Here is a 13,570-nt window from a genome sequence, read left to right as displayed (position 1 = left end):
GCTGCATCCTCGATGAAGGAGCGTTTCCGCAGGTCCTTCCTCCCTGCAGCTGTCAGACTGTACAATCAGAACTGCTCCCAACAAACATAGAGGTTTACATCAGCACTGTAACTGCCATAAGTTAATTAACCGATTCACACTACAACCTGGTTTGCCTCTTATCTGTAGTTATTTTTATTTAATTTAATAACTGTACAGTGCTCTCTGTATATAGTAATTTTGTCCTTGATGTAAATATGTAAGAAAAATTGTGTATGTTTCTGTTCTGTGTCCTGTGTACTGTTTGTTTGTATATGTGTCTTTTTGGCTGCTGTTACAACCAAATTTCCCCTTGTGGGACAATTAAAGGATTATTCTATTCTATTCTATTCTATTTATTCACTCCACATAAAATGTAATAAATAAATCATATAATACACAAACCAACTATTTACATTTCAACTTTTAACTATTTAAATTTTCAGCTTTTCTCTTTTAAACAAATTTAAAGTGAAACAAGACAAAACACTGCAAACCACAACACAATTAAATATAAACTAAAATATGAAAACAAAAAGAAGATGCACATTCTCTGTCATATGGGCCTGCATGAATAAACTTTCTGAATCCTTTATCATCTGCAACTGAAAATAGTTGTGGATGATTACTATACCTTTCTAATGTGACGTTGTTGTCCCTGGCTCTCTCTCTCTCTCTCTCCCTCCCGCTCTGTTCCTGTGCTACTGCGAGTGTAACTACCGCCCCTCCCCCCTCTGCCCAGCGAAAAAGCGGAAAAAAGTGCGAGAGAGAGGGTGAGAGAAAGGGAAGAAAAAGAAAAAAAACCCCACGGCTCACGTCGTTCACTTCAAAGATTCGGCTCTAAGAGCCGTTTCGTTCGCAACCGACACATCACTATTTCAGAAAGACATTTACTGTAATCAAATGCAGTTCCCACTACTGCGTAATCCATTATTGTAAATATAAATGTTATTAACAATTGAGCAGAGAACATAAGGTTTTCATGGAATTCTTTTCTACTCTCCCAGAGTGCTCAAAGCGCTTTAAACAACATGAGCACTTTCTATCTAACATTCTTGTCCAACGATATTTGAAATGCAGACTGGATCAGCCAAGGATTAAACTTCCAAACTTCAGTGGATGACCCACAGCCACCTCATGTTCGGTTTCCATGCCATATCTCAGAACGAGATCCAGAGTGTGATGGGTGGGCTCTTTTACATTTTGAGAGAAGCTGGTGTAGTCAAACAATAGATTAATTACTGTTTTGAGGCTGTGATTATTAGCATGGATATTAAAATCACCCAGAACAATTATTTTATCTGAGCTTTGCACTAAATCAGATAAAAATGTAGAGAAATCAGACAGAAACTCTGAGTAGGGGCCAGGTGGACGTGGTTAAGAGATAGCAAACAACTGGCTTTTGAGTTTTCCAATTATGGCAGACAAGGCTAAGAGTTAGGCTTTCAAATGAATTAAATCTGTGTGGGTTTATGGTTCATTAATAAGCTGGAGTGGAAGATTAAATCAATATATTGATCAATTATTAAATCATTTACTAACAGGGACTTAAAAGTGAGAAAACTAATGTTTGATAATTTTACTCTTTGGTGCAGCTGATGATGCTTTATTGTTCTTAGTGATTTTTTTTAATGCTTAAATTGTTTTTTGTTACCTTTTGGTTCTTTTTTGATTACATGGGAGTTTACAAAGTCTCTGTGGGGATGGCGTTTGGGGGAATGACAGGAGTAGAGACGCTGCAGAGGTGTGTAAGCCTGCAACTCTGCTGCCTGGACCCAAGTCAAATGCCGAAGCCAAATGTTTCCTGGAGACTCCCCTGACACATAGTAGACAACAGGAATGATCTCAAATCCTGAAAGAGGAACACTATCTTCAAGAAGCAGAACAGACTGAAGGCAAAATAAGTGACAATGAGACCTGTACCAGTAATTCTGCCATGGTCCAAATAATACAAGGGATAGTCAATGCCAACGGAGAACCAGAAGCCTCACAAAGAAAAAGAATGTACTCACTGTTCAGAATAGTACTGTTCAATGCCTCCATGATGATTGCTTTTATGGATTCATTTACCCAGCTGGCCCAAATAGAGAGAGATCCTGGTGCTCAGTATGTGCCATTCTGAGGGAGTTCACCAAGGCCTGCTGCATGGGCTACACCTGGTGGTCCCCTGGGGTTACTGCTGGGAATCAGGGAAAAAATGTTCCATTCTTCATTCCTATTTAATGACACAGCTTCCTCTGAATGCAAAGGACAGTTGACCAAGGACAGTTCTTCAATTCATCAACAAACCTTTGGTAAGTGTAAGAATCAACATAGGCTGTCTTAAATTCATCTGAACAGAAGAAATCAAGTCAAGTCAAAGCTTACTTATATAGCACATTTTTAAATAATCTCCAGTGACCAAAGTACTGTACAACTTATACAAAATACACACTACATAAAACAGTCACTAAATTAACAATAAATATAGACTAAAAATCAAATAAAACAGGTAAATAAACTGTAAAAAAACCACACCAGGGTATTCTGCTCAACTAGACCTGAAAGCAAGTGAGAACAAAAAGGTTTTTGAAATAGTGATGGGATTTCCGGCTCTTTCAGAGAACCGGCTCTTTCGGCTCGGCTCACTCAAAAGAGCCGGCTATTTCGGCTCCCAACCGGCTCTTCAGGTTGTTTTGTTGCTTTAATTAATTTATTATTAACAACAAAATAAAATTATGCACAAAAGGAATTACTAATGTAAAAAAAAAGTGGTTTTATTTATATATGTTTATATATAAATATATAAGGTGGCCCCTAGAGACAAAACACGTACAAACTCCAAAACACATTTCTAGTGTTAACTGAACTTCCAAAACAGAGACAGACAAAAACAAACTAAAAGCCAGCAATAAACAACTTAAACATAAACAATCACAAAGAAAGAACAATACAGAATCCACATGTGAACCAAAGAGTAAAACAGTGAAATGTGGATTAGTAAATATTAGGTCTCTCTCCTGAAGTCTCTGTTATCTCACCCCAACCGGTCGCAGCAGATGGCCCCGCCCCTCCCTGAGCCTGGTTCTGCTGGAGGTTTCTTCCTGTTAAAAGGGAGTTTTTCCTTCCCACTGTCGCCAAAGTGCTTGCTCATAGGGGGTCATATGATTGTTGGGTTTTTCTCTGTATCTATGAAGCGCCTTGGGGCGACTTTTGTTGTGATTTGGCACTATATAAATAAAATTGAATTGGATTGCATTGAAGTAAACTTAAAGTGATAAATTAGGAATTATGTTGTGTTTCTTACAAAACACAAAAAGGGGGAGAACTGTCAGGAAATCAATATCCTTAGTATCCTTATTTTTTATTATATTGTTTTATGTACTTTAATAATGAAGGTTTGTAGAGCAAGGCCACCTTTGACTCACAAACTAAGTGCTCAGCCAGACTGGAAAACAGGAAGTTTTAGTGCACAGGCATATTAATAGATAAGACACAGAAAAGAGGAACTTTCCATATAAGCAATGTTTGAGACTGTGTGGCGTGTAAAGTACCAAAATAACACCTATATGAGACACAGCTTATGATTCTAATGTTAGAGCTCTTGCAACTGGCGTTTGAGCTGTGCAGGGGTCTCTCTCTTCAGGAAGATGATTGAATAAAAAGAAATATAAATGTTTTAACACACTATGACTCGGTTTGCTCTGTTCTATCATGGGGAGAAAAGGATCGGGGTTCAATACTACCTAGATCACTTAAATTGCACAATTGAAAGCATATGTGTATTGTTTGTGTATTTATACACAGGCACTCATATATATTCAAATAATTTAAAAAAATGTTCATTTACCTGTTACTACCACATGTAACAGTGTTTATGTGGTATTATTCCACTTGCCACAAATGTCAGTGTGTGCCAGTCTGCCGTAGCCATACGAGAGGTGAGTTGTAATGGGGCGATCGTGGCTCAAGAGTTGGGAGTTCGCCTTGTAATCGGAAGGTTGCCGGTTCGAGCCCCGGCTTGGACAGTCTCGGTCGTTGTGTCCTTGGGCAAGACACTTCACCCGTTGCCTACTGGTGGTGGTCAGAGGGCCCGGTGGCGCCAGTGTCCGGCAGCCTCGCCTCTGTCAGTGCGCCCCAGGGTGGCTGTGGCTACAATGTAGCTTGCCATCACCAGTGTGTGAATGGGTGGATGACTGGTTGTGTAAAGCGCTTTGGGGTCCTTAGGGACTAGTAAAGTGCTATACAAATACAGGCCATTTACCATTTGTATTGTTCCGCACACAATATAGCTAAATAGTACAGACACATAAAACATGTTTGATTAGCTGATGGGCACCAAGTGTAATAAGTGCTTAGTGGACACATGTCCAACACCAGTTTTATGTACTTTTCATTTGTTTATTATTGTGTAAAACTGTATGCTAAAGCGGAATGCTAATGGGATGTTCTGCCATAGTGTGCTGTGCGGAGTGGTGTGTGGCGAGCCTGTGCACTGATAAAACACCGTTGTTTCCATTCAGGAAATAAAGTGGCAACGATCGATCAGAGACTCCTTGTCTTCTTAAAAACACAACACAACGCAGAGTCGAGGAGTCTGTTTGGGCCGAACTGTTGCAGCGGGATGAAGGAGAAACCGGTTACACACACACCAAATCCAGTCATTGGTACTTCCTGGCTTGTGTAGCCACGAGGTAACAAAAGCTCAACACTGCGCCTAGCATCTTGGAGCACTTCTGTTGTGTTTTGTACGTGTTTTGGAGTTTTTACGTGTTTTGGAGTTTTTACGTGTTTTGGAGTTTTTACGTGTTTTGGAGTTTGCATGTGCTTTGTCTCTAGCGGCCACCGTAAATATATTTTTATTTATTCACTCCACATAAAATGTAATAAATAAATCATATAATACTAAAACCAAGTATTCACATTTCAACTTTTAACTATTCAAATTTTCAGCTTTTTCCTTTTAAACAAATTTAAAGTGAAACAACACAAAACACAGCAAACCACAACACAATTAAATATAAATTAAAATATGAAAAAGAAGATGCACATTCTCTGTCATATGGGCCTGCATGAATAAACTTTCTGAATCCTTTATCATCCGCAACTGAAAGTAGTTGTGGATGATTACTATACCTTTCTAATGTGACGTTGTTGTCCCTGGCTCTCTTTCTCTCTCTCTCCCTCCCGCTCTGTTCCTGTGCTACTGCGAGTGTAACTACCGCCCCTCCCCCCTCTGCCCAGCGCAAAGCACAAGGCTCACGTGCAGAGTGAAGCGGAAAAAAGTGCGAGAGAGAGGGTGAGAGAAAGGAAAAAAAAAAAAAAAAACCCACGGCTCGCGTCGTTCACTTCAAAGAGTCGGCTCTAAGAGCCGTTTCGTTCGCGACCGACACATCACTATTTTGAAAGCGTTTTAAATGACTGAGAGACCGGGCAGTGCTAATGTGAAGAGGCAAGTTGTTCCAAAGATCAAGAGCCACCACTGAAAAGCTTGATTGTCTCTGCTTTTAAACCTGGATCTCAGAATCTAGGCCTTTACCTTATTGAGGAGCCTTAGTTGAAAGAAACTTGTCCTAACAATAGAGCTAATCTGTTATTAAAGGACTGTCAAAAGTCACACCAATGGTCCTTGTAACCAGACGACAGTAAGAGGCTAAAAGACCAATGGCGCGTTCATACCCATCTAACAGGTTGGGTCACCAAAATAAAATAATTTATCTTTTACTTTTGTTCAGATTGAGGACGTTTATGTCGAGCCACCATCTGTTGGCTTGTATAGGCAAATATATCTGTAGGTCATCTTCAAAGCAATGACAAGAGATGCTATGTTTAGGGATGTTGTAATGAAGGTAGTCTTCAGTACAGTAACAAAGTATTTGTACCTCGTTACTTCCCACCTCTGCCTCAATGTGATCATTCATCCTAATGCACATGGAGACTAATGAGTCAGGCATGTTAATGTGTGCCGGTCCTCTGCTCCGTGGCTGCTGGGTGACCCCTTATCTGAGGCTCTCCTCAGCTCTTCCCAGGACGGTGGCATGGTTGCTCCTCTGGTGGTCCTCCGTGGGCTCTCGCACTCTGGGCCCTCTGGATGTCTAAGGACCTGGATCTCTCCATGCCTGCTTCATGCCCTGGGGGACGGGGCTATGGCCCTCTACACCCCCTAGCAGACCGTTACATGGAGAAACCTTTTGAATACAAGCGCGCTGATCCACACAGGTGTACACATGGGTGCTCACAGACACAAACTACACCTTTCTTGGCTGCTACCTCAAAGCACATTGTGCGCTGTTGGTCCAGCGTGCTGCACAATAACTTTCAATATTTAGTATTTACTGTTAGCTAGATTATTGCTGTGGTGTTGTGTTTATTATGTTGCTCTCTTTTTGCTTGTTTTCTCTGTTTTTTTCTCTCAACAGGTGATTTTTTTCTTTCTTTTTAAGTGTCTTCTCTCACTGTCCCTCTTCCCCTCTGTTTTTCTTTCCCTCCCTCTCTCTCCCTTTCCTATCCCCCAGATGCGTCTGTCTCGTCTGTAATAACTTGAAATAAAATAAAATAAAATGAAATAAACAAATAATAATAACAAAATCAAATGGACCAATATGGCAAGGCCGTGATGACCATATACTGTGTTCTCTGCATTTGTTCCATTTGTTGCACTGATGATCACCTGCATTTATGTATATATCTATCTGCCTAGCACTTTTAATTTGAATTTTTATGTCAATTTAAGTGTTTGTTTTACAGTATGTTTCACACTAAGTACCGAAGCAATTTCCTGATGTTGGAAACCTTCTCAACATTTGGCAATAAAACCCTTTCTGATTTTGATTCTGATCCACTTGGTAAAGTAAATCTGTTGGGCATCTTTTTGGCCGTCAGACAACAATTCTGAGGCTAAAGAATCAAGCAGGACAGTCAAAAAACAAAAAACATGTGTGCTAGTTCACATCTGAGGTTTCATAGAACTCACAGAGCTGACTTTGACAAAATCCAAAAATCGACTTTACCCTATATTGCCTTTTGTATCATATTTGATACATGAGTTTCTGAGACCTCTATCACATCAACATGATCGATACTTGCCATAATTTCAAAATGTTATGGACATGCATGCATATGTGGCCCAGAGTCGGCCCAAGCACAGGAATGCAGCTTAGTTTATGCTCATTATTTAACATGCACTCTAGTTGATATGGTCCCAAACGGTAATAACTTTATTTATATTATATTATTATATTTATGAATTTCTTAAATAGCATAATAGTTTAGATGTCACAGTCAATGCATTCATTATTATGTGAAGATGCCCCCTGTTCTGTTATTCTTTTGTAAACTGGGAAAGTCTTGTCAATAATACGTGTTGAAGAAAACAAAAGGATCACTTGTGCTCATTTGTTCAGCACAAGAAAATCCACATGTTTCTGGTCACTCCATGTTTTCTGTGTTTGGTCCTGTTTCATTCAGAAGCAGCTATGTTTTCTTTTTAAGTGGTTATCAGAGTGATCCCAGACCTGTCCCTGGTTTCAGGCTCAACAGTGTTTGAGATCCTTTTGCTCACCTCTAGAGGGCTATCAACCTCCATATATGGCCTCAGAGATGCATGGGTCCAGAGCTGGCCCTTCATAGTGGACTATATTAATGCGGCTTAGTTTATGAATTCATTAATATACGTGCATTTTAGTTGGTATGGTCACAAACAGTAAACAACATATTTATAAATGTCATAAAGCAAATAGCAGTGTAGTTTAGATGTCATGTACTGGGTGATACAGATTCACTTATCCCTTCAACATATAAACACAGATAAACACAAGGAACTGATGATTTTATGGTGAAAACAAATTCCATGTTATTTAAGTCAGTTATAGGAAAAGTCTCCGTGTGATTCTGGACAAAGATCCGAATGTCGTTACTGTCATTGTAAAAGTACAACAAAATAAGGTGCAGTCCCTGCAGTGTCAAAAAGAAAAAGGTTAAATATAATAACAAGAATAATTTAAAAAATGAGTAATAAATGTGTAATAAATAAGTAAAGCCTTATTGCATGAAATAATAAATGCTGGTGATCCTTCACATTATCAACTGAAATGTTTACTTTTAAAAGCATTACATTAAATAAAATCCAACACATATTAAGCCAAGAGTTCAGTGTCTTGAGCTCTTTCCATGAGTCTGTATATTTTAAGCTTCTGTTCCCTAAAGAAAATTGTAGACTTGCATGAGTAATGCCTAAAATATAAAATATTTTTAGCATTAAAACTTTTACATTTACACGTTCTAGTCAGTGTTCAACTTGATAATGTTTGCTTTGTAAAACGATCATTTTGGATAAACCAGCGACGAGCTGCATCAGTCAAACAGTGACACTAGCTGTTTCCTATATTATAGTTGACAGACATTTAGCTAGCCAGTATCTTTAAAGTTAATTGGCACTAATGATAAAACCGAATCCCACACTGTTGTTTTGTAGCTGGTGAACAACAGCAGTGGAGACCAGTGTTAACCAGCAAACTCTGAGTGCAGCTAAATGATGAACTTTATTTATTTATCGATCTAAGCTTACATTTTAAAATAGCTACAATATTTTTATTATAGCGTTGGAAATAGTTTGATGTGTCTAGTTATCTATCTGTCCATACAGAAAGATCAGTGTCACAGTTACAGTTAGGATTGTACTACCTGGATTTTAGACTACCTAAAATGCTTACCATTATAATTATTAGTAATTATAATTATCATTTATAATAAAAAGAATTAATCACCTCAAAATACTAATATGATATTATTAATTTCTACTGCAGTTTATATTGCTGATTTGTAATTTGTCTGAAGATAACACCTTTAAAACTTAAAATTAAGATTTTTATGTTTAAGGGATTAAAAAGGAAAAACTGCATATAAATAAACTGATGATAAGGATGATGGGCCGAGTGAAAGGAAGCGCACCCATGGGAGAAAAAGAGAAAGAGAGTAGAGAAAGGTCAGAAATGAGGATAAACAGGAAAAAGAGGGTGAGAAAGAAAACGTGTAAAAATGTGAGGGGTGGAGTGTGTGTGTGCGCGCGTGTTTGTGTGTGTGTGGGTGTGTGTGAGGGTGTGTGAGTGTGTGTGTGAGTGTGTGCGAGTGTGTGTGTGAGTGTGTGCGAGTGGGAGAGAGTGATTTGTTTTCAGTGAAAGGTGAGGCCACTTAGCCGAGGCGTAGAGCTACAGCGGAATCTATTACCATGTGTCAAAGGAAACACGAGAAGGGCATGACCTGATTCTGTGTGTGTGATTGGTGTGTAAGCGAGAGATGAACGAAGGCAGAAAATAAGAACATGGGTGTACTGCATATGACCGTGTGTGTGTGATTAAAAGGACAGAGACTGTTTGCATGCATTTCCAGAATCTATTCTTAATATTCTTATGTATTTGGATCTAATGATGCATAGCCGGTAGCAAAAAGCAGTGTATGTGATTCTAATGACTTAACATGTACTTGTCACAGTTAGCGGGCGCTGACTGTGAGGAGTGAGGACGAGACGGAGACAAAGACATCACTGAAACACATGAAGGGCGAGGGAGACTTAAACACCGGGGGAATCTAATATACAATGAACTATAACTGGGCAACCTAGGAGCTTAAGATAACTAAATGAACTGAAACATAAACCATCAAAATATTTGAAAACTCAAAACTCTGGGTCAAACGAGCCAGGATGGTGACAGTACTAGGTCCAATAGCATTCACAGTGTGTTCAGGGATACCACATGTAGACTGTGGTATACGTGGGTCTGTGTGACGAGCCTTGACTTTTACATAAAGGCAACCAGAGAAGCCCCTCCCCCAAGAGACACACAAACAAAAACATCTTCCTCCTCTATTTAGCAGTTTAACGAGATAAACTTGATCAGATCACCTTTCTGCACTCCTTACTGTCTGAAGAATTTTGCATTATTATTATTCTATTGTGAAATAAATATCTAGCATATTACCAAAAATGACTTAACATTAGCTGAGAATGACAAGCAGTAGAGAATTTTTTCAACCCACGACTTTAGGAAAAGAAGCAACAATATAAAAAGACCTCGCTACACATAAAAATATCAACATAAAAATAACTGTACATCAGTCCATCCACATTCACTTATACAACTCAGGGTTACAGGGGCTGAAGCCTATCCTAGCTGTTAAAAATAAACATCCTGCAAAAACCTATCAGTCATAAATGAATTCATATTACTGCTACATATGTTTAAGTTTGAACTCTTTTTGCATATGTTGCATTCTGTTTGATGTCCAACATCATACTGTATCTATCATATGTTTGTAGTAGCTGTGCTGCGAGGACCATGTATTTACTCGCTTATCCAAATAATTGAATTCATGTGTTCACTTCCACGACTATAGGTGTATAAAATCAAGTACATAGGCATGCAGACTGCTTCTACATTTGTGAAGGAATAGATCGCTCTCAGTTTAATTCAATTCAATTTTATTTTATTTATTTAGCTCCATTTATTTAGCTGCATTTTGGACAGTTTCATGCCTCCAACTGGGAACTGGTTAGGGATGGCTCCTCTCAGGTACACCATCTGCAGATGCTTCCTTTATTCATGCAAAAGAAGATGATTCACCCCTCCGTGAATCGCTACCTTATTGTGGTGGAGGGGTTTGTGTGTCCCAGGGATCCCAGGGGCTATGTTGTCTGGGGGTTTTTGCCCCCTGGTAGGGTCCAGCATGGCAAATTGATCCTGGGTGAGGGACCAGACAAAGAGCCATTCAAACGACCCCTATAAGTTCACCCTGCCCGGGATAGGATTACCGGGGCCCCGCCCTGGAGGCAGGCTCGGGAAGGGTGCCCGAGGGCGAGTGTCTAGTGGCCCGGCCTTAGCCCTTGGGGCCTGGCCGAGCACAGCCAAAAAAAGGGACATGGGCTCATTTTCCTTAGTATCTTAGTATCCCTGGGTATGGGTATCTTAGTATCCCTTCGGCTTGCTGCCTGTACTTTGAGGTTTTTCCCAGTGGACCAGAGGGTTTGTCGCCTGCACCTTCGGGTCAGGGAATGGGTCCTGACTATGCATCGAATGACAGTTCAGAGAACCCAGCCTTTTTAGAGTCCCCGGGTGGAGTACTGGAGGGTGCTTGACCTGGGGACTCTGTCGTCCTACTGGGAGACTTCAATGCTCACGTGGGCAATGACGGTGAGACCTGGAGATGGGAGGAAAGGCCTCCCGGCCTTGTTACTCTGCTGTTTTGTCCAGCAGAGCTTCAACAGCATTCTGAGGGACACTGGGGACACCGAGTCTGAATGGACCATGTTCAGTACCTACATTGCCGAAGCTGCTGCACTGACCTACGTCCACAAGGTGGTTGGTGCCTGTCGTGGTGGTAACCCCCGAACCAAATGGTGGACACCAGAGGTGAAGGGAGCCACCAGGCTGAAGAAGGAGTCCTATTGGGCTTGGTTAGCCTGTGGGACTTTGGAAGCCAAGCAGAAAACAGCTTGGACAGCAGCTGAAGCAAAAACCTGGGTGTGGGAGGAGTTTGGAGAGGCCATGGAAAAACAGGACCATGATTGATCCTTCGTGGAATCCTGACTGAATGATGTGTGGTCGTAACGATATCCCCTGCCTGCGGCGTGGGTGATGTGACCATGAGTAGTAATACTCCTATTAATAACTAATAATACCCCATTTAGGAAAATCAGTATTAATGTCTTGTGTATCCACCAGGGGGAGCAGTGTGGAGGCGCATTCAGTTACAGACTTGCTACACTATATATGTATACCTTTAAAATTTGTTGAGGGATTCTATAATTGTGCCAGAATCAACCTTTCAATGAAATACTGATATAGATGCACGTTTGAAGCAAATAAAATACAGGTTGTGCACTCTGAACAAGCCAGGCAGAAAGGGATTCTTATCTTCTAAGATTATTACTGATTTGTGTTTCTGAACATGAAAGCATAAAATGATTATTTCATTGCACTGATAATGTTCTTATATAAAATGAAAAATCACAATTTAAAAGTGCAACAATATGTATACATGTGTGTATTTCTGCCAGAAACATGTGGCACTTTGTTCTAAATATTTCTGATGATTAATAAGGTCAGTGAAACGCTGCTGTAGGAGTGAACCACAAAGCTCTGGCACTGTGCTTAAAACTATTGTTAATTCCCTCCATTTACGTTTTCCAAATAAATGAACAGTGATAGCTTTGACCATCACAGTCATGCCCGCTTACTCAAGGTGTCTGCCGCTAATCTTAGTCTATCGTCTTTGTGATTTATTTTAATACTCTGGTTCAAAAATTTAACTCTGTGAAAGGGAGACCCCAAATCCAGCAACTGGTACATGTCCCGCAAATAAGTGTCCAACCTGCTGTATTTATTTATTTAGTTATAGGTGGAAACACTCCATGTGCTGACAGGTAGGAGAGAATGAACAGTTATTAGTGTTCAACCTGGTCCTAATGAGCGACCATACAAACAGCGCTCACTGTTCCCACAGAATACAGTTTGTTTCAACTCTGCAGTCGGGAGAATCTAAACAACTGATACCTGTTTTATACATTTTTCACATTGTTTCTTGGGATTGTGCAATCAAAGCTTCATCATCATCATATGACCCCACCTGAATGTAGAGACCGGATAAACCATGTAAAATTTAAAATACGATGAATAAATAAACACTTTAATAACACAATTTGTTACATGTATTAAGTAGATGTCTTAACAGTAGTTTTACTGTTAGGTAAGTAAGAGCCTTCTACATTATAACAGTATTTATGTTACTAATGTTACATTATTAATGTTACATAAATAATGTATGGATTGCAGTGAATTGGCCGCTGTGAGCCACCTGTATTTTAACTCTCCTTCTGCGCTCTGCACATCTCAGATAAATCACTGCAGTCATTTTACAGACAGGTTTGAGAGCCCAGACTGGATTTGACACATTAGGTGACCGTTCAAATAGCTGCCCGACCCCCGACCCCCCCCCCCCACACACACACACACAGAAGGCCATCGACTTCCAAACCCCGGCACAAATATCCTCTCTATGCTGTGATTTTAACACATGTAAACGGTATTTCAGGAATCATTAACAGAAAGTATTTACAGAACACTGTTATAAAATATATCATTTTCTTTGTATCTTCAAGAACTTTATGACAAAGTTCAAATGAGGGATTTTTGCTTTTCTCAGTTTAGTGCTTGTTGTTCAGCTGCATATCATCACCTCTTAATGATGTGAAATAAGAGGCTTCTACAGAGCAACCCCCCATCTCTGTCTGGGAAACTATCTTAGTGAAAGTCAGTGATGCGTTTTGTCCTTTCATAAAATTTATCACAAAAGATTTTTAGATTTTTACATTACTGTGAAAATATATGCACCACCACATGTTACTAGAACTGGTGTTAATACATCTGCAAACTTTGTGACATCATGTTGAATTTAGAGCAGAATGTAACTTGAAAATATGTAGAGGTCATTTTTACTTGATGGAGTGATCTATGCCTGTATAGATTAAGGTGCACTCAGTCAGAGAAAGGTCTTCAGCACAGAGCTGCATTCATGAAAA

This window comes from Pelmatolapia mariae, linkage group LG23 (assembly GCF_036321145.2).
Source record: "Pelmatolapia mariae isolate MD_Pm_ZW linkage group LG23, Pm_UMD_F_2, whole genome shotgun sequence".
NCBI classification, from domain to species: Eukaryota; Metazoa; Chordata; class Actinopteri; order Cichliformes; family Cichlidae; genus Pelmatolapia; species Pelmatolapia mariae.
The sequence above is the reverse complement of the archived record's forward strand: the minus strand, read 5'-3'. Positions refer to the sequence as shown.